Below are 22,206 nucleotides of genomic sequence, written 5' to 3' on the forward strand. Positions count from 1 at the left end.
TTCATCGATCACAGTGGTCAAGATATGAGCACTGAGGGAGGTCAGAGATTGTTTGTGGATAAATTTGTATTGAATTTGTTGCCTGAACTTAGCAACAAATTAAAAAATTCAGAAAGTGCGTGGGCTGTTTCGACCGCTGCTCAGATATTGGCCACGGCTCAATACTATGAAAATAGAAAGAAGGAGGAAAATGATCGTGCGGATAAAAAGACGAAAGATCTCAAAACAAAAGTTCTGTTACAGCAAGCGTATCCTCCGCGCTCAAATCAAAATGATTGTCAACAGCGGAATAGATCACAATCGCAATCCGCTAGGTCACAGTCGCGGAATGACTCTTCTTCGCAGAGATCTATGCTTGGGTACAATCAATGTGCCTATTGTAGAGGTGAGGGTCATTTGAAATTTGATTGTCCGGTTTTGCTCGATCGAAATAATGGTAATTCGTCTAGAGGAGGTCGTAGTGGTCCTCAACAGGCTTCTCAAGGTAGAGGTCGTGGTGTTACTCAGAATCGAAATTAGCGTTCTAACAATTCATCTGATTCCAATAATTGTTTTGATCAGCGTGGTTCATCATCCGGTAGATCCGCGCAGTACCACGTGGACGATTTTTATGTCGACCAGGGTACCGATGACGGTAATTACTAGGACAGCCATAGACAAGGAGAGGGAGTAGTATCAGTTCCGGTTGATCAGAGAGGGCCTTACGTCGCAGTTGCCACATCTGGCGTAGTTGAGCCTTTTCTGTTGGACACTGGTGCAGCGAAAAGTTCCATCATGCATTCGAAACTCCCTGGCGCACCTTTGTCTGGCTTAACAAATGTTTCTGTTGGATTCTCTGGCGCCCCTGTTAGCAATCCGGTCTCTCGCCCTTTGCCCCTTACAATTGGGCCTTGTGAGCTGAAAGCTCCTTTGATTTTGACTACTGGTTGTGGTGAGAATCTGTTGGGCCTGGATTTGCTGAAACGTTTATATGCGACTTTGTATTGTTCTCCTGCGGGAGTGGAGCTTACGTTGGGTCAGAGAGTGATCTCTCCCATGTATTTGTCATCTGATAAGCTCCCACCGAAATTGAGTTCTCTTCCTGCATCTTTGTGGGCAACAGGTCCCAATGACGTGGGCCTGCTTGACATCTCCCCTTATGTCGTTCATTTGAAATCGAATGTGCGATTACCACGTATTCCCCAGTATCGTATCTCCCTTGATGGTGAGCGAGCGTTGTTAGCGATCATCTATGACTTGATCGAGAAAGATGTTATCGAGGAGACTCGGGGAAACGTGTGTAATAGTCCTGTGTTACCTATTCTAAAACGCACTGATCTATCTAAGGCTCCTGTTTACCGTTTTGTCATTGATTTGCGGGAGGTGAACAAAATTGTGATTCCTCAATTCCCTGTGGTGCCTGACATTATGGCTTTACTGACTCTGATTCCAGCATCTGCTTCTTGGTTCTCAGTGATCGGTTTGAAGAATGCTTTCTTTAGCATTCCGATTGCTGAGGAAAGCAGGGACCTATTCGATTTCTCTTTAGGTGGCCGCAGCTTTAGGTTTAAACGCGCTCCTCAGGGCTACTGTGAGAGTCCATCGATATACAGCCAAGCCCTGAAGAGTCAACTTGACGCGTTTGTGTTACCGGCTGGTGCGGCCTTGATCCAATATGTTGATGACTTATTGGTGGCTGCAGACACACAAGAGATTTGCAAGACTGCTACGGTGTCTCTGTTACAGCATCTTTGTGACTTACATCACAAGGTGTCACCTTCTAAACTGCAATATTGTTGCCAAGAAGTAACCTATCTAGGTCACTTATTGTCAAAGGAGGGAAGAAGGCTGACCCCAGAGAGAATTGCAGCGATCGCTCGAATGACTGTGCCAACAACTCAGAGAGATGTGCGTGCCTTTCTAGGTATCACGTCATACTGCAGGCAATGGATTCCAAATTTTTCATTACTAGCGAAACCATTGGTAGCCCTCACGTGCAAGGATGTTCCGACCCCTTTGCCATGGACGGAAGAATGTCAGAAAAGTTTTTCTGAACTGCGTGATGCGTTGTGTTCGGCCCCTGTGTTAGGTACTCCTGACTACAGCAAGCCGTTTACACTATACGTTCACGAGAGGGAAGGTTGTGCGTTGAGTGTTTTGACGCAGCAATTTGGCGGTAAGCAGCGTTAATGTGCATATTTTTCCTCGACCTTGGACCCAGTAGCTAGAGCTTTGCCGAGTTGCCTAAGAGCGACAGCGGCGGCTGCGGTGTCCATCCGACAATCTGCAGGATTGGTCATGGATAATATGCTTACGGTGATGGTTCCACATGCAGTTGACACTCTCTTGAATCGTACGAAAACCCAACATTTGACGAGCGCAAGGTTGTCTGGTTACGAGTTGACGCTTTTGGCAAGTCACATTCAAATAAAGCGCTGCAATGTCCTAAATCCGGCGACTTTGTTGCCAACTAATATGGAATCAGACGATGTACCACCACATGATTGTTATTTGCGAACTGAGGAGGAAACGAAGGGTCGTGTAGACCTAAAAAACACTCCATTGGAAGATCCCAATGGTACTTTGTATGTGGACGGTTCGTGTTTTAAGTTGTCGAATGGTGATGTGACGACTGCGTATGCTGTGGTAACGTTGAGTACGGTTGTGGAAACTGCGAGATTAAATCAGAATTCTGCACAGGCGGCAGAACTAATTGCATTGACGAGAGCGTGTCTTTTGTCGAAAGGAAAGCGGGTGAATGTGTTTACCGACAGCCAATATGCTTTTGGCGTCGCACATAGTTTTGGTCGATTGTGGCGAGAGAGAGGTTTTATGACATCGCATGGTACGAAGATGCAACACGGACAGCTTGTGAATGACCTTTTAGACGCACTCACATTGCCCAAGCAGGTGGCGATTTTTAAATGCAGTGCTCAACGTAAAGTGGCGGATGATGTTGGTCGTGGCAATGCGTTTGCTGATGAGATTGCTAAAGAGACTGCTAGAAATCTTGCAACTAGAATGTATGTGACGAGTTCGGTAAGGTGGCCTGCAGAAACTGGTATGTGTGAGGATACTGTTGAAAGTGTGAAAGCGATTCAGAATGAGGCCACCGAAACTGAAAAGACTAAGTGGAAGGAGAGCACAGGAAAGTTGGATGCGAATGGATGTTGGATTGATTTGTCGGAGAATCGAAGATGGATGTTGCAGGATGCATATGTGCTAGCTGTTGTGACTATGGCGCACGGCTTGTCACATATCAGCGCGAAAGGTATCTGCAAGTTGTTGTCCCCTGTATGGAAGAATGATGGTATCGCTAAGTGTGCTGAGAGATTGGTCAAGAATTGCATGGTAGTTATGATGTACAATCCTGGCAAGGGCACTCCTACACCCCCTGGCCATTTTGCTCCTCCTACATGTCCCTTTGAGGTAATCCAGCTGGACTTTATCCATATGGAGCGATGTAATAACCTGGAGTACGTTTTAGTTGTGGTTTGCGCATTTTCCCGATGGATCGAAGCCTATCCTCTCAAAGACAATACTGCCCTGTCTACAGCGAAAGTCCTACTGAAGGAATGCTTTCCTCGGTATGGAACGCCACGGATTGTATGGTCTGATAACGGAAGTGAGTTTGTGAGGAGTGTGACGAAGAGTGTGTGTAAGGGCCTTGGATTTACACAAAAATTCTACAGCGCCAATCATCCCCAGTCAGCAGGTTTGGTTGAAGGGTACAATGGTACTCTAAAAACTAAAACTCGCAAAGATTTAGGCTACGACTGGTCTCTCGTGGCCCGATGCTTTGCCTCTGGCTCTTCTGTCAACTAGGGCGACTGTACACTCTCGAGTAGGGCTTAGCCCATATGAGATTGTGTTCGGCCGCCCTGCAAATATTTGGGGGGTTCCTAGACCCAGGTCTTTCGCAAATCTTGAATATCCAATGCTAATTGATTACCTTTATGAACTGACTGCTAAACTGAGGTTAATTCATCAACAGGTCTTTGAAGCACTGCCGGCACAGACGGAGGGTCCTGGCCACCGGCTCCAACCGGGAGACTGGGTGGTGACCAGAAATTTTGGCCGGAAGCGAAACCTCGAGCCGAGGTTTGTGGGACCCTTCCAGGTGCTACTCGCCACGAGAACTGCTGTTCGTTTGGAAGGCCGCAAGCATTGGGTGCATGGCGCCCACACTAAAAAGGTATCAATACCTTTACCAGCGGATTTGTGGGTGAGGACTGGCATCGCAGCATCAGAGACAGGAACTCTGCCGAACTTTGTGCCGTTCAGTGACGCTCAGCCTGTGGGAGATACTTCAGTGCAGCCAGATAACTTTGTTGAACCTTTGACATTGGAGAACTCAAGACCTGAACTATCGTCTGACCGACAGGACTCTGTTCCACAATCCGATCAATTATTTGAAGAGCAGACTCGTCCTGGAAGAAGCAGATATTTTCTTCGTTCCAATACCAGAGACTAATAAATTATTTTTGCTTTTTTTCCTTTTTGAAATCCACGTTACCCCCATTATCATTTTGAACATTTTTGAACAATTGTGGTTTCTATTAATTTTTTTAGTTCTTTTCCACATGTGTGCTTTTCCACAGCTAGGAGATTTTGTATATATTGTTTGATTAAAAGAACCTTACATCCGGGTTGACCGTAGGGCCATGCGGGTACTTCCTTCTGTTTAGAAGGTCCTGACACTAGGTCGGAGGCCGTCGACTCCTGGGAACTCCTGGGGATTGACAATTGCTACACAGAACGAAGTGCGTCAAGAACGTTGCGGACGGTTTTAGAGGATGGCATTCTCAAAGTTGTCGGAAGTGGAGAAGACTCAAGCGCAAAGATCCATATTGAATAGGGTTGTACGTACCAAAAGCTTTCTGTTTCAGGTGTTCCTACTGTTCCTAACTGTTTCCATGCTACTGGTGGGTGGGGTATACTATGGAATACAATCGTTATTGCCTTCTGCTTCACCTACCCTTTCCTCTGAACCAAAACCTACTTCCACTGTTTCTCCTCATTCTTTTCACCTCTTACCCCAACACGAGCAGGTTAGACGTGCGGAATTCATGAATAACTCCTTCGTTCAGCTCCTTCATCAACATCAGTTGGTGATGAATACTACCAACTGTTGGGTGTGTGGGTTAATGCCACATACCACAGATAGGGGAATTCCGTACTTGGTTCTTCCTTACAGTTCCCAGGGTTCAGCTCGAGCATTCCAAACAATGTTTCGTAGCGCACTAGATTCCTACCCCCATCGAGAGCCACGCACTGCAGATCATGGTCCTGGCCCGTACCACAAGCCTTTGGCAAGAGCGATTGCCGATTTAGATAGGGATATCTTCGACGCATCGCTTATCCCAGAGGAAGAGGTGCGAGCATACAGAGATCTGAGTGAGGCTGAGTATAGCATGTCAGTGGGTGATCGTCAGCTTAAGAGCTCGTCTCCGATCTGGATCGTACCCAATCTCTGTAATTTCTGTCTGAAAGGTCTTGGCCGAAGCCCGCGAGCTCAGCTCGGGAGGAGTGCCTGTACTGAAACGTATGTTTTACCGACGGCCTCTTCCCCTGTTCTTCTGACTGCCAAGGGTACATACTTTGTTTGTTACGACCGTGCATATACATGGTTGCCTCGTGACTTCTCAGGCACCTGTTATATTGCGAATCTGTTGCCGCCGACCTTTACTGTTGGGTCGGATTATCACAAGACCAGAATTGTGAGAGGCGTGATTAGCGAAGAGGACACTGCCGGTCAAGAAGCAGGAGACTTCTTTAAGGGTTTCTTGCCGTTTTGGGGACCTATGATCAATAGTAGGAACCTGAGACAGTTGACTCGAGTGGTGGAATCGACTGCTAATATCACTGCAAGTGCCCTTGGTAACATTACAGCAGAGCTTCAGGCGGACAGGCTTATGACGTTACAAAACCGTATGGTTTTAGACGTTGTCCTTGCAGATAGAGGTGGAGTATGTAAGGTGATCCATTCGAGTTGCTGCATTTTCATTCCTGATAACGCTCCAACTGTCTATCAAGCCATCTCGAAGTTGCATAAGATCTCCGAGTCCATACACGTGGACATAGGTGATTGGACGCTACTAGGGTGGTTTTGGGGCCTGATGTCGACGTGGGGTTGGAAAATTCTGATGATCACTGGGGTTGTTGTAGCATTTCTGTTCACGTGTTGTCTTTGTGTACAGTGTGGTCCTGCCTTATGTGGCCTCTGCGCCACAACGTGTATAAGACGACTACCTGTTACCAAGGAAGCACTGATGGATAGAATAATGTTGCAGCAACATCTGGATGGTCTGATGAATATCGAGATCGATTCTGATATCAACTAGTGCTTGCCTACATGAGGGCAAAAGGAGCGTCTGAGGTTCTGTGACAATTGTAAGTGGTGTTTCCGACTCGCTCAAATATGGACGAGTTTGGTATCTATGAACCGCAAATGACGAGTTTAGTGGGTGTACGCGGTTTCGCTATGCTGACCTAAACCGTTCGTCTGTTTCGTGGGTTTCTTCATCTGAACCCACGGGTTCCATTTTAGATACGGCATCCATTTTGTCTCTTGCCCTCAAGTAGCCAGCGAACGGACACTGTCCGTTTCGTGACCCTGGGATTCCCAAACTCTTGTGGAAAACACGTGTCCCTTTGAGGGTGTCTTTATGACGAGGGGGATGACGCTGCAAAGGCAGATGGCCCCGCTCGAGGCTCATCTTGCCGTGCCGGTCTATTGTTGCAGCCGGGCATTCATTAGGCGCGTCTCCTTTGATCCCTGCAATCGTGTTTCCGATATCACCCCCTTACACTCTTTTCAATCTGTTGACTATCTTTGTCTTCCTTTGCACCTGTTTCTGACTCTTCCTTAACTAGTTTACAGCCGGAATGGAATGCACTAATGGTGGGAAGATGTACTTTTACAGTTGGGAACCGGCGATGCTACTGTAATTATGTTCCGGGACCTCGAATACATGAAAGCGACCCCCTATGAAAATTACTGTGGGAACTGGGTTGTGACCTTTTGTTTGCCATGTTGTCCTATGACGAAAAGCTGTATAAAAGGAGCGATCCACAGATGCAATTTGAAGCAGTCTCCTAGAACCTACATGCGTTGTACTTCTTGTGACTTCTGTGTTCCCTGCAGTAATAAACCTTGATCTTTGACGCCGAAGGAAGTGTCCCGTGTCTCTGTCATTTGTACGCCGGAACAGGTAACCAACGAAGGTTTCAGGTGTTGTCCCCTGGCACCGCTGGGTCTTAGAAAAACCCAGTCCTTCAACCCTTTTTAGTCCACTCAGATTTGCGCTTTTTGGCCACCTGGTTTTTGGACTTCATAATGTGGGTGAGTCTCACTACTTGTGTCTCGCCCACAGTAAACATATGGTAAATGGACTGCACATGTTTATCGCCTGTGTCCGCATTTTCAAGAGCTCAGTCACTCAGTTTACTGACATTGAGTTATAGGTGCAGACTTTGCTTCTAACTGTGAAAAACAAGATAACAGAACTAAAGATGTTGAATACTGCATGCATGCATTGGTTACCCAAGTGAAGCCTAATGTAGTGCTAGATTAAAACCAGAACAAGGAATTAGGCATCCTCTGGCAATGACCGGGAGGGTCATCGGGTCCAGAAAAAAATCAATCCTTCACAGCATTTGTTCAGGGCACCCACATATAGAGATGTTAATACTCCAAAACCTGTCATTTATGTCATGTTGCCCATAAATCCTCTCCCCCGTACCAGGATCATGAAACTTTTCTCGGTAGGGTTAGCCCGCCACGCCAGTAAGGATCCAGATTTGTCCCTCTCAATATGTGCCCAGACCATATACTCCCAGTAGTCAAAACACTGAAGATTTTCAATGCGTTCCGACAGGGTCTCCTTTGCTCCCAGGAGCACCTTCTGCAAAGCAGAGTTCCCTGGTCTCGGTCTCTCCACATCATGCAGTACCACCTCTTGGGCCTCAATTTCCTGCAGCAACATCCGCTGCACTCCTACCGCCTCCTCAATACAATGCCGCCAGACCACCACTTTAAAAGTGTTCCACTCAAGCTGCAGTGTGCACGCCGTAGCTGTGTTAATACCAAAATTAAGCTGTATTTCCTCCCCAATCAAATGTTGGCACACCAGATCCTCTCGTGCCTCAACCTTTAAACGCCAAGGAGGGGTACAGGAGCATGCATCTCCCAATTCAAGGAGATCAAGAACGGGTTGTGATCGGAAAGTTTCTGCACAGATATTCTGTCTGGATCCGTGAACTTGTGCGCCTACCTGGCGTCTAAAGACTACATCTCCCATGAGCCTTGAAAAGTGGGAGGTATTTAACGATAAGTCGCGCAGAAGCGGATGCGCGTAATTCTGTTTCTTGTGTTCCTGATTTGGCGTCTTGGAGTACCTTGTCTCTTGTTGTCCCCTCAAGCCCTGGATACGGCGGTGCGAAGATTTCCATTGGTCCTGCTCGTCATTCCCCTGAGCAGTGAGTCGAATCTGCGCGGCTGTGCATTTGTGTAGAACGGAACGCTGTGTGTCGGCCGACCACGCGTTACCATGCAGAACTCGAGCCTGCATTATTGTTGCCCTGCGGAGTATTGTGGTGAGAGCTACATGTTACCGTAGTGTAAGAGCAGTCCCTAATTAAGTAGCGGAGCGCGGTGTGTTTCCTGCCACGCGTTGCCGTTACCAGAGGTTTCTGGATGCTTCATTTGCGGAGCTAAGTGTGTCTGTTGGCCTTTGGCTGCCGTGTTTGTTTTTATTCTCTTCCTGTGTAAAGTACAGCGGAGTTCAGTAGTAGCAACTACGTTCTACCGTGTGTACAAAAGAGTATGGGCTAATGGATTAGCTAATGATTCAACACTCTATAGGAATATGAAAGTGCAATACTCCTGGAGTTAATACTGCGATATGGGACATATATATAGAGATGCAAAGAGGTGGTACTAATCTCTATAATTCTTTGGATGGTGATGGGAGTTTTCAACCAGTATCGAAAGCTTTGTTTTCTTATTTGATTTTGGAGTGAGAATTTGGCCTGACTATTTCAGTTACGTTTCAAGAATTACCACCATGTGTGGTTTCTTCTGAAGGAAGTGTGCTTCTATTATCCTTCAGGTATTCCTCATCTTAGTGAGAATATATGAGAGTTGCTTTTATCTTGGTTGTATGTTGTATAACTGTGTCTTTATGTTTATGTCATTTCAGAGCCTATTATCCCAGCAGTTCCTTCCCCTTCCCTTATATCCCTCGCCTAATGGTTCGAACTCCCTGTTACTTAAAGTCAGAAAGTTGGTAACATTTGGAGGTGGACCCCTATGAGCAACGATCGGATCCTGTGGAGCGTAATCCTGACATATTCAGCATCCTACACTACCACATGCACACTGTGAGTACAAAGGAATGTGTTGAGGCAGACATACAACTCTTGTATACCAGAAAAGAAATAGTAATCCCTGGCAATCTGGTGGGTGTGCCTCCATGAGTAGACAAGTTCCCACTGGAGCTGCCAGGCCGCAAACTTCCGGGCCAGTCTGACAACTGGGGAGTCTTGTAAATGTGGATGAGACCTATCCCTGCATTTGGGGGCTCTTCACTGGCTCTCAATAAAAAAGAGAATTTTATTTAAAACACTTGGGTTGGTCCTCAGGGCTCAACACCAAACAGGTGGAGTCTATCTTACGGCAAGAACTAGCTTCTACACCCCTTCAAGGAACCTTCGATCAGCCAACACCCTCCTGGCCAGAATTCTGAGGATTTGGCGTACCAGGGCTGGGGGAGGTCCTTTTCTTTATTTGGGCCATCTGCATGGAGCAAGCTTCCACTTGAGTTACGAGCTATTACTGCAAACTCTCTGTTCAGGAGTAAACTGAAAATGTGGCTTTTTAAACAAGGTTAATTGGCTGAAATACATTCTGCGGTAATAGTTAGTTTGCAGAGTGGCAGGACATTCTTACGAGTAACAGTGTGCTATACAAGTTGCCTTTCATTCATCAAGAGCGTGTTCCGCAATATTATTAAAATCTCCCCCAGGAATGACAGAATGCGGCAGAACCCGGGGCCACTCATCCAGGAAACCTTCCTGGTCCATATTAGGAGCATATATATTGACCATAGCTACGTCCTTTCCAGTCGGCCTCCCTGCAACCTGCAACATACTTCCCATCTGGGTCCAGTAGCTTCCCAGTCTTCTGAAAAGGATCCCTAGGTTGCACTCATAGGAGCACCTCCCTTGCAAAGGCTCAGAATGTGGTATAGTAAGTTTGTCTCGCCAGTGCTTATGGACTGCCAGTCCCTCAGCAGCAGTTCAATGGGTTTCCTATAATAGAGAAATATGCACTCCAGGTCTCTTGAGATAGGAATACACTTTGTAATGCTTGGACATGTTATTTAGCCCTCTGACATTTCAGTACATACATTTATACTTCAGGGATGCAGCCATGGGTGATCAAAAGGCAGGGAGCACAACCACCAGGTTGTGGGGCCTTGCCATTCCCAGGTCCCTTACTCCCAGAACCACGGCCCAGAGGCAACACAGCCGGGGGTACAGCCCAACCAATAAGAACAAACTCAACTCCCCAACCCCTACAAAAGAAGTAAATATTCCCCCAGCCCATGATGTATAACATTGCCTGCAAGGACCACTGCAACTCAGAAAAACAATGGGTGGCAAAGTCAGTCAGTGGTACTTTTGTGCATGATTGTGGCAGAAAGTCTGGAGAGGATACCCCTTGTGCTTGGTTGAGCTGAGCACGCCATCAAACTCCACTCTGCTGGCAGTCTGAGTTTTTTGCCGAATTCCACACTGTTAGCGGATTGCGAGTGGTAAAACTCTGCATACTCCACCAGCGATGCAGAGTGTACCGCCCACGCCTATTCTAGGCACCCTCTCAATGACTCCTCCACTAGGCACAAGACACTCACGGTATGCTCAGTGGTTGTGACCTATTCGGCCAGGAGCTGTTGGTCATTGTGAAGCATTTTCACACGGGCTCTGCAGAAGAATAAAAATATTAGGAAATCTATTAATTTACCGTCCGACAGCATGGGAGAAGTTCAGCTGTCAGTAGAGGGGAGACAGGGTGGTGGGCAATGAGTGGAGGTCCTGCCATAAATAATGTTAAGTAAATGTAGCATTGTAAAAGTATGAAATGTATGCCTGTATACATGTGTGTGTATATATACCAATTCAAAGATGTAATACTGTGCCTGGACTGGTAACTGGCTTTTGTCATTTTACAGCTGGGCAAGGACAGCACTGGGCTAGTCCTATGCTTAAAGACTTTGCTGTAGAAATGGAAATAGACTGTGTCCTTCTCTATCTCGGCGAGGATGGCACTGTGCTTATCCTATGCTTAAAGACTTTGATAGAAAAGCAGACATTTGAGGTGAGCAGATCTAGACTGTCGCCGGTGTTAAGAATGCTCCTTACAGGAGCTGCTTTCCACCTAAACTTGAGAACTACCCAGAGTTCTCTCCTTCTTTTTTGCATACTTTATTCCTCACTCTATGCCTGAAAGGTATTTTTTTTATATATATATATATATATATATATATTCACTGAAAAAACCATAGGTTATAGACCATATATAGTTAGGAATTCGCATTTACAAAACCTTATTTTACTCACACAAAACCATTGAAATTCCATATATAGTTAGTTGCACTAACTATATATCGCGCACCCGCAATCCACTGCTGATGATGTCACATATTACATCATTCATGACATGGTCAGTGACATCACTGATGACATCACTGATGACATCTCAAATGACATCACTGATGACATCTCAAATGACATCACTGATGACATCACTGATGACATCTCATTTGACATTACTGATCACATCACTGATGATATCATTCATGTGATAATACGATGAACCTCTTCAGACTCTAATATAACCTTAGATACAACCAGTGTAAACAGACACTCACAGACTGTCACTCATCCATGGAGTTACTCACACACCTAGTCAGTCATGCAAAGAATCAATCACACCTCCATTTCCTCAACTATACAGTTATACAAACTTTACTTATTCAAACATATACTAACACATATTTACTCTCTTATACAATCCCTGATACAAGTTCACAATGATCCATACAGCCACTCACACATTCACTGGCTCTTATGCACAGTTATTTATATATGTCAACTCTCACATGTACTGTGTTTTACATATGTACTTACTTTGACATGTAGCACTGAGATATCCATTCACTCACCAATACACTCATGCACACAGTCAACCGCCCATACAGCTGTTTCCACATGCACTTTTGAAACCATACATCTAGTGAATCAACTGCTCACACATCTATGCACAGAGTCATACACCTCCCAGCCACCCACACACACACTCAGTCTCCCATACAAATACTTGGGCAACCAATCAATAACCCATATAGTTACTCATATAGCTACTTATCAACACATGCAACAGTTTACAGAACAACAGACATAATGATGCACAAATTAAGACAGTTTAGTCACTAACCCATGCACTCAGTGAGACACATTTAATCACTCACTCATACAGTCAGTCATGCACCTACTAAATCCTTCATCCAGACACTTATACATCCACTCATTCTTCAATATGTAAGACATATTTTAACTTTACAGAAACATACAGTCACTGGATGTTGTCATCAGTGATGTCATCAGTGATGTCATTTGAGATGTCATCAGTGATGTCATCAGTGATGTCACTGACCATGTCATGAATGATGTAATATGTGACATCATCAGCAGTGGATTGCGGGTGCGCGATATATAGTTAGTGCAACTAACTATATATGGAATTTCAATGGTTTTGTGTGAGTAAAATAAGGTTTTGTAAATGCGAATTCCTAACTATATATGGTCTATAACCTATGGTTTTTTCAGTGAATTTTCAAGGTTTTGTAAATGCTAATTCCTAACTATATATGGTCTATAACCTATGGTTTTTTCAGTGAATTTTCAAGGTTTTGTAAATGCTAATTCCTAACTATATATGGTCTATAACCTATGGTTTTTTCAGTGAATATATATATATACATACATATATAAACATATATCATCTGTATATCTATATAAATACAAACATGAATGCATGCATACATATACTTATATGCATACAGATGCATGTTGTTTACATGAAAGTTGAAAAAACACTAAGAAAAGCAAAGCTAAAAGGCCACCTCATTACAAACAGAATGGCTTTAACTTAAACGAGGGCGAGATCTATTGCATTTTCAATGCTTGTTTACTTTGGTTCCATCAAGAAGGCATTCAGATGTGTCACACATTTGCCATAAATTCTGAATGTTAGCACTCTAGTTGCACATTAGATCACTGTAGTAAAGCTACTGCTCACCAGGGACGTCTGCTGCTGGTATTCAAAGTGCATGTTTCAGTCTGCATGTCAGAATTTTTTTAATGAAATAGAAGAGGATTTGAGAAGTCACTCAAAATGATCCCTAATTTTTCTTTCTGAAGCACTAATCATACTTTCTATGGCAAAATTAACCCCCTCATGTTGTTCCTTTTTAAATTGAGTGTTTTCAGACTTACCACTTCATTCCAATCAAGATGGCTTCTGGTGTGCCATACTTTTGTCATAAGTAAGACTGTTAGCGCTCTAGTTGTTCTTTAGAAAACTCTGGGACATTCTGTCATTGGGCTATACTTGGGGTACATCTGGGTGATATTTGGGCTACATTTAGGCTCTTTTGTCTCTGGTGGCCATCTTGGGAGACTGTATGTCAGAATTTTTTAATGAAATTGAAGAGGGTTTGAGAAGTCACTCAAAATGTGCCCTAATTTTTCTTTCTGCAGCACTAATCATAATTCATATGGCAAAATATACCCCCTCATTTTGTTCCTTTTTAAATTAAATGTTTTAAGAGTTACCACTTTATTCCAATCAAGATGGCTTCAGGTGTGCCATACCTTTGTAATAAGTAGGACTGTTAGCGCTCTACTTGTTCTTTAGAACACTCTGGGACATTCTGTCATTGGGCTATACTTGGGCTACATCTGGGTGATATTTGGGCTACATTTGGGCTCTTTTGTCTCTGGTGGCCATTTTGGGAGACTGCATGTCAGAATTTTTTAATGAAATAGAAGAGGATTTGAAAAGTCACTCAAAATGTGCCCTAATTTTTCTTTCTGCAGCACTAATAATACCTTCTATTGCATAATATACCCTCTCATTTTGTTCCTTTTTAAATTAAATGTTTTAAGAGTTACCACTTTATTCCCATCACGATGGCTCCAGGTGTGCTATACCTTTGTAATAAGTAGGACTGTTAGCGCTCTAGTTGTTCTTTAGAACACTCTGGGACATTCTGTCATTGGGCTATACTTGGGCTACATCTGGGTGATATTTGGGCTACATTTGGGCTCTTTTGTCTCTGGTGGCCATTTTGGGAGACTGCATGTCAGAATGTTTTAATGAAATAGAAAAGGATTTGAGAAGTCACTCAAAATGTGCCCTAATTTTTCATTCTGCAGCACTAATCATACTTTCTATGGCAAAATATACCCCCTCATGTTGTTTCTTTTTAAATTAAATGTTTTAAGAGTTACCACTTCATTCCAATCAAGATGGCTTCAGGTGTGCCATACCTTTGTAATAGGTAGGACTGTTAGCGCTCTAGTTGTTCTTTAGAACACTCTAGGAGGCTGCAGTAGAACACAAAGGAATCAACTGACAGTCTCTGTCCTTGTTGGATGTACATGTTTTACTGAGAATGTCAGACTTCATTTTCACATGACTGAGAAAGATAATGTGAATTTACAGAAAATATGCTTTCAGTTTAGCTTATAGATCCCCTTCCAAACCACTGTGGGAAAATCATGAGATATTAGTTTTCTTTCAAACAATATTCATGATATCACAGCAGAAGGTTTTTTCACATGGTAAAATCACCTTAGAACCCACCACAATTCCTAAAACGAGTATGGTACCATCAACAAATGATTTATAATGTAACTAAAGTCCTAAAACCCTCTATTAACTACAATGCTTTTTAATGAGGTGCTATCATGTATATTGGTCCCAAGATGGCTGCCAACACTTCTTGGATGAAGTGCTGACAGCCAATCAGATCAGATGTGTGGTTAGGCTCCGCCCAGATATATATCTTTTTTTGAACCTAAATTACTCAAAATCCACTGGAGCACATATATTGAGACCTAGCAAAGGCACATCGGGCTAACAGTCCCTACAATTTTGCCAAGTTTCGTGCAAATCCATTCAGCCGTTCGAGCTAAAAGTGAGGCCAACCGCCCTATGGAAATTAACATGGGAAAAACGCGTTTTGGGACCCCCCTTTTTTCTCGGCCCCCCCTTGATGAAACCCCCCCAAATTGTCAGGGGCTGCTCAGAAACAAAATGTTCCATTTTCCTGAAAATTCCAGCCAATTCCGTCCACAAACGCCAAAGTTATTAGACATAGAATTTTCAAAAATCCCATAGAGAAAAAATCCTAACTATATATACCTACTGGCGACCGCCAGTAGGTAATATATATATATATATATATATATATATATATATATATATATATATATATATATATATATATATATCCGTTCACCACCACTCCCACCAACCGGTTCTGGACGCCGATCCCACAGCGCAGGTACAGACCCAGCAACGCTTCAAAATCCTTTCAAAGGTAGTTTTATTGCTTCCTTGTCACCATACACATATATGTGCGTGTCCCAGTCTTGCTTCTAAAAATCTGATCACCCTATCCTTGCAGTTAAGTTGTCAGGGTGGGTGCAAAAGGGGGCAGACAGAGGCCTCGATATGCCTATCGCCCTGACCCTTTCTCCCACTCAGCCTGTTGTGGGTTGGATGGTCCATCTGTGATGTTCGCAGAGCTCTCAAATTCCCTATTTCTGCAAATCAATAGGTCACCAAGTCCATGCAGCTGATGTGTTTTTTTTTCATTCAGCGATTCGCATCCGTGTTGCTGCTACCCTTACAAACTCAGTACCACAAGTCCCAGAATACAAAGAAAAACCACAGGCCCGGGAGGGCTACTCCCACTTCACACGGGACGCTTAAGAGCTCTGTCTTCCAAAATAGAAGAGGAATCTTTCATAAATGAGCCAACATAATCGCTTGGAAAGCAAAGTTAATTGGCTCGCCTCCCGCCCTGACTGCGGATGACGCCCGGGCCCGGCCTGGAGAGCTGACGGCAGGACTCCGGCTGTAGGGTGGGCCTAGACAGACCTTCGTCCCCTGGTTTATTCTACGCAGACACTCGAGTGACTTCGCCGGCTTCAGAAGCGAATTGATGACGGATGGTTTTGCCCGGAGTTACGTTATTAAATCCGACCTCACAGCTGGCCACGGCCGTTAATGATACCCCTGGAGAAATTATATACATTGAAAGGCAGGGGCGCGCGGGGTCTGTCGGGGGTGAGTTGTACCGGAGACTCCTCATTATTAAAGATGTAGCAGAGAGCTTAGGAGTCGCCTGCGGATATTACTACCTCGCGAAAGGTCAGCTAGTGGTGGCGAACTGTAATACCTCGCAAAGCGGAAATACGTACGCTACTTGTTTGTATCCATTTCAGGCGAGAAACTGGCTTTAATGCTTATACTAATCGCACTTGGGCTACTGCAGTTTTATTGCCAGGCATGGAGTAACTGTACACATTTCTTGGACTTAAAAAAAAATATATATATATATATTTTTTTAATTATTTTATAAAAGATGAAACTGCAACCACTGTTACAGGGTCTAAGCGAATTATTGAGAAGCTACAATAGTCGCAGTTTCACAGGAGTAATTTTGGAATTCTGTTGAGATTTTTAAGTTCCCCAAATGTAAAGGTATTTTTACACTCGTAAACGTTCCTAAAAGTTTGTGAATACCAGAAACTCGCAACTGTGATTGTATACATGCGTGTCAAGCCATTTGCGCACATTAGGCACAATTTAGGCATATGAATGCCTTTTTTTTTAATTGGAACGCCTAACCATGATAGTGCTTAGAAATGAATGACACTTGAAGTGGTCTGTAATTCAGACTGGCAGTTTCAGTAGCATTTCATCATCAGGCTTTCACCCAAAGCGAAGAGAGAACAACATTTGCAATGCAATAGCTCTTGCATTCACGTGAGTTTGAGCTATTGGCATTGTAAATTCCAATGCCTTTTATTTATGTTTTGGGTTTTAAAACAGAAATAAAAGGCATTGTCATTTACAATACTAATAGATTAAATTCTCACAAATGCGAAATCTATTGCATTGCAATCAGCCGCGGCCCGTGGGGGAGTTGCGGTGGGGCGAAAGGTGGGGCGGGGGAAGGGCAGGGTGGGGGATGTTAAAAACCGGAGTATGGATAATTGGAGGTAAGTAAACAATGTAATTAATAAAATGAATTTCGTAGCGCGGGCTGCATCGCATTTTGCGATGCAGGGTGCGCTACGAAATTTGTTTACTTACCTCCAATTATCCATACTCCGGTTTTTAGCATCCCCCACCCTGCCCCTCCCCCCGCCCAGCCTTTCGCCCCACCACAACTCCCTCCACGGGCCGCGGCTGATTGCAATAAAGGGCCTTCTCGACCACTTGTTAGATTGTAAATATCAGAAGAAGATACCAGGCTGCAACGTCTTCATAGTAGTGATAACTAGTGCAGTGAAGAAGATGTGTAAGTGTTGTAAATTACACAGACACAAAGGGGCCCATTAGGATGTCGGGCGGATTGCCCCCGCCAGGCTGGCGGTAGCCACCGCCAGCCTGGCGGGGGCAATCCGCCCGACATCCTTCCCTGAATTCCCCCGCCATATTACAATGGGGGACCGCAGCGGAGTAAAACACCGCCCGCCACTTTTCTGCCCCGGTCGCCTTGCGGCCGGGGCGGAAAAGGAATAATATGGTGGCGGTGTCTATCAGACACCGCCAGCCATATTATGAAGTGCTTTTGGCAATGTCTTTCCGTGGCGGCAATGCCGCCACGGAAAGGCAGGCGGACTTCACAGAGTGAAGGAGAGTAGGGGGGTGCACACAGGGGGTACCTGTGGTACCCCCCTGCATTTGCATAATCGGCAGGCCCCGCGCGGTGCCTGCCGCTTTGATTATGCAAATGTAAAAGTGTTTTTAAAGCATTGTGGCGGGCGTTGCTGAGAGCACCGCCCACCATAATGCTTTACATGCAGGATGTGCCCGCCACTGCGGCGGGCACATCCTAATACCACCCCCGGGACCCCCGCCCTTATGGCGGGCGGTTCCGCATACCGGCAGGATGGCGGTCGGACAAAGTCCGCCCGTCATCCTAATGACCCCCAAAGTGTGAAGTGAAAGTTACATATGATCCGAGCTATAAACACAAACAAAGTGCTCCTACACCTTTTGCTCTGTGATTACACTGTCGCAGCTCAGGAGGAAGAGGTGGAGGGGTATTTTCTGCCCTCTCAGTGATTTGAGTGTGCAGTGTGGCATTGCGTAATGTCATTGCTATCTTTAGCATAATGAAAAACACTCTAGCTGAAGTAGGACCCGGGCTTCACCTCCTGGTGCAGGGCGGGATGTGCTTTATAGCACGCATGGAGGGAGGGAGGGAGGGATGGTCTCGGCTGCAGCTCTGGCCTCGTACAGTGCCCCTGCTATTACTAATGAGCGAGAGGCACTGAGGTCGTGGTATTGGTATTGGTGGTGGTGGTGGTGGTATTGGTGGTGGTGGTGGTATTGGTGGTATTGGTGGTGGTGATATTGGTGGTGCTGGCATTGGTGGTATTGGTGGTGGTGGTGGTATTGTTGGTGGTGGCATTGACGGTGACGGTATTGGTATTGGTGGTGGTGGTATTAGTGGTGGTGTTATTGGTATTGTAGTGGTATTGGTGGTGGTGGTATTGGTGGTGGTAGTATTGGTGGTATTGGTGGTGGTGATCGGATTGGTGCTGGTATTGGTGCTGGTATTGTTATTGGTACTAGTGGTATTGGTGGTGGTGGTATTGGTGGTTGTGATATTAGTGGTGGTATTGGTGGTGGTATTGGTGATGGTATTGGTGGTGGTAGTATTGGTATTGATGTTGGTGGTGGCATTGTTGGTGGTGGTATTAGTGGCGGTGGTGGTAATGGTGGTATTGGTGGTGGTGGTATTGATTGTGGTGGTGGTATTGGTAGTATTAGTGATTATATTGGTGGTGGTGGTGGTGGTGGTGGTGGTGCTGGTGGTAGTGGTATTGGTGCTGTTGATGGTGGTGGTGGTGGTACTAGTGGTGGTGGTGGTATTGGCGGTAGTGGTGTTATTGGCAGTGGTGATGGTAATGGTGGTGGTATTGGTGGAGGTTGTGGTATTAGTGGTGGTGGTGATATTGGTGGTGGTAATAAAACAGGCTTTTGAGAACAACCCGTCAAGTGGCATTAGGACCGATAACATGTAACATAGATGTGCTGTTGCCAGCTTCAGCCCATTAGCACAGAATGATGTGCTACCTGGAATTCACATGACTTAATTCGCTAATCATTTCTGAAACCCATGGGGGGGGTTGAAACAGACACAAGATAATGCTGGGTTAAAGTGATTTAAAGCAGGCGCCCGTGTTACAGAGCTGGCCGTGCTGCTTAAAAAAACACAAGCGGTTTCAGCGGAAGCAGTGCATGTCCGGCCTGCAGTAAGAGAAACTTAATAAAGTAAATAGTGCTTACAGACTAAATAACAGGTTCTGTGTAACAACCGAAGTAAAAGGGGCAGTCGCCATGGGAGGGTACAAATGAAGATAAGGCCGTATTAAGGAGGGACTAACAAGCCAATTAATGAATCCAAAAGCAACATTTACAAAAGACAATGACACAAGCCAATGAAAAATATAGGAGGAGAGTGGGCGCAGCTTCTTTCCCATACTCTACTACAGTAATCTCGCAGAGCGAGCAGCGCGTGCACACTGCCGCTAGGTTCAACCTAAAAAGAGAAAGGGGAGAAAGAAGGATGAAAAGTAGGAAAACAAGGAGAAAACGCAGATTAAAAAAATTTGCCATAGGGAAGAAAGTGTAGGGTGGTGGAAGACAGAGGCATGAGGTGGAATCAAGACTAGTTGGCCTTTTTTATTCAGCGACCACAGCATTCTGGTCCACTGGTTGCATGCTCCTAAGAAAAACATTGTGCCCCTGCACTTTTCTTTTTTATATTTTAACTACAGTGTGGAGCAAGAATGTCAATTGTAGCTAGCCAAGTTCAAAAATGTATAGCTGCTACCCAGCCAAGACAGTAAATGTCTTTCTTGATAGACAGATCTCGTAATTCTGATGGGGCCAGTCAAAGGCGTAGATTTGGGGCGGGTGTTGCACCCCCCAGTAAATGTATTTTCTGGTAAATATTTGGGTACGGGTGCTTTCAATCGGATATGGTGACTTTCTGTTTGTTTTCATCAGGAATTTTTACATACACACAGACAAAAACACAAACTCTCACCTTGCTTGTCGTCTAATGTTTGTTAATATTATATGGCAGAATGATTGTTGGAAACTTTGAAGCTCACACCGTCCCAATCTTACTGATCAAGCTACGCCCCAGGGTCCAGCCTTTTTTGCTTGACCATAGTTTCAGTACTAGGAGTGATGAATCTCCTAGTTTCAAACTCCTTGTCACCAAGCCATGCAAGCAGACCCACGTCCAGTGAATCAAGCATGTAGTTGCAAATGTTTTTACACTCTGTTTACGTTGCCATTCACCTGTTAAAGATGCCATTCACCTGCCACTCTGTTGCATCTTGAGACCTGCTGCCTCATCTTGGGTTGCCACCTAGCCATTTTATTACCTGCATGACCAGTAGTTTGATGTCCTGTCTGGTAGAAAAATTAAGAAAATCACCTAAAGCTAGTATTTCCACCCACCTTATCAGTACATATTAAAAAAAGTAATTATAAGAAGAATGGACTTTAATATGTGTTCTTCGCTTTAATGACCCCTGAAGGATTATTGAAATAAACAAATACGGAAAGGCCATGTTAAAAATGAAAACAGGCACTTTTGTCTACATTTCTGTTTAAGTACCACGTCGGGCCTACTGTGAAAATTAAAAAGTGAACAAATAGCTGCTATTTTTCTGTGGCAAAGGTGGCAACTCTGCCCTTATTGCCCAGTGCCTATGTCCCAGCCACTTGGAATGCATGATGTGTTGATTGTAGTGAGTGTGTCTTGTGAATGTCTGACATAATATCGACAGACAGAATATCGAAATACAAAAATATCGGAGCAAAAATATCGAAGTACAAAAATATCGGAATCAAAAATATCGTTTTTTTAAATGTATTATTAATAATGTAAAAATAATGTTAAAATACATATAATTTTACAAATATTAAAACAAAATTAAAACTAATACATATACATTTAAAATAAATAAAACACTTAATAATGTAATGTAATTTTTTTTACTGTTATTTATTTGATTTAATGTAATATTTTTTTGTTTTTACCCTGTACGCCTGTACCCCAAAAACCCAAAACTGACCCTGAACCCTAAAAATATCCCTGTACCCCAAAAACCCAAAACTGACCCTGAACCCTAAAAATACCCCTTTACCCAAAAACTGAAAACTGACCCTGAACCCTAAAAATACCCCTTTACCCAAAAACTGAAAACTGACCCTGAACCCTAAAAATACCCCTTTACCCATGAACTGAAAACTGACCCTTATCCCTAAAAATACCCCTTTACCCATGAACTGAAAACTGACCCTTATCCCTAAAAATACCCCTTTACCCAAAAACTGAAAACTGACCCTGAACCCTAAAAATACCCCTTTACCCATGAACTGAAAACTGTCCCTGAACCATAAAAATACCCCTTTACCCAAAAACTGAAAACTGACCCAGAACCCTAAAAATACCCCTTTACCCAAAAACTGAAAACTGACCCTGAACCCTAAAAATACCCCTTTACCCAAAAACTGAAAACTGACCCTGAACCCTAAAAATACTCCTTTACCCAAAATTAATTCATATTATTTAATTACCAATTAATTATTAATTAACAATAACAATAAAGTAAATATATTAGCACATTAGCTGTAATTATTTTAATTTAATAATTAATATTATTTTTCCCAATTAATTAATTAAGAATAACAAAAAATTATATATATAAAAAATTACTATAATTAATGTAATTAAATAATTAATATTAATTAATTACCAACTAATTAATAATTAAAAATATGTACACATTATATTAATTAATTAACTAATTAATATAAATTATTTACCA

This window comes from Lissotriton vulgaris, chromosome 9 (genome assembly GCF_964263255.1).
Source record: "Lissotriton vulgaris chromosome 9, aLisVul1.2, whole genome shotgun sequence".
NCBI classification, from domain to species: Eukaryota; Metazoa; Chordata; class Amphibia; order Caudata; family Salamandridae; genus Lissotriton; species Lissotriton vulgaris.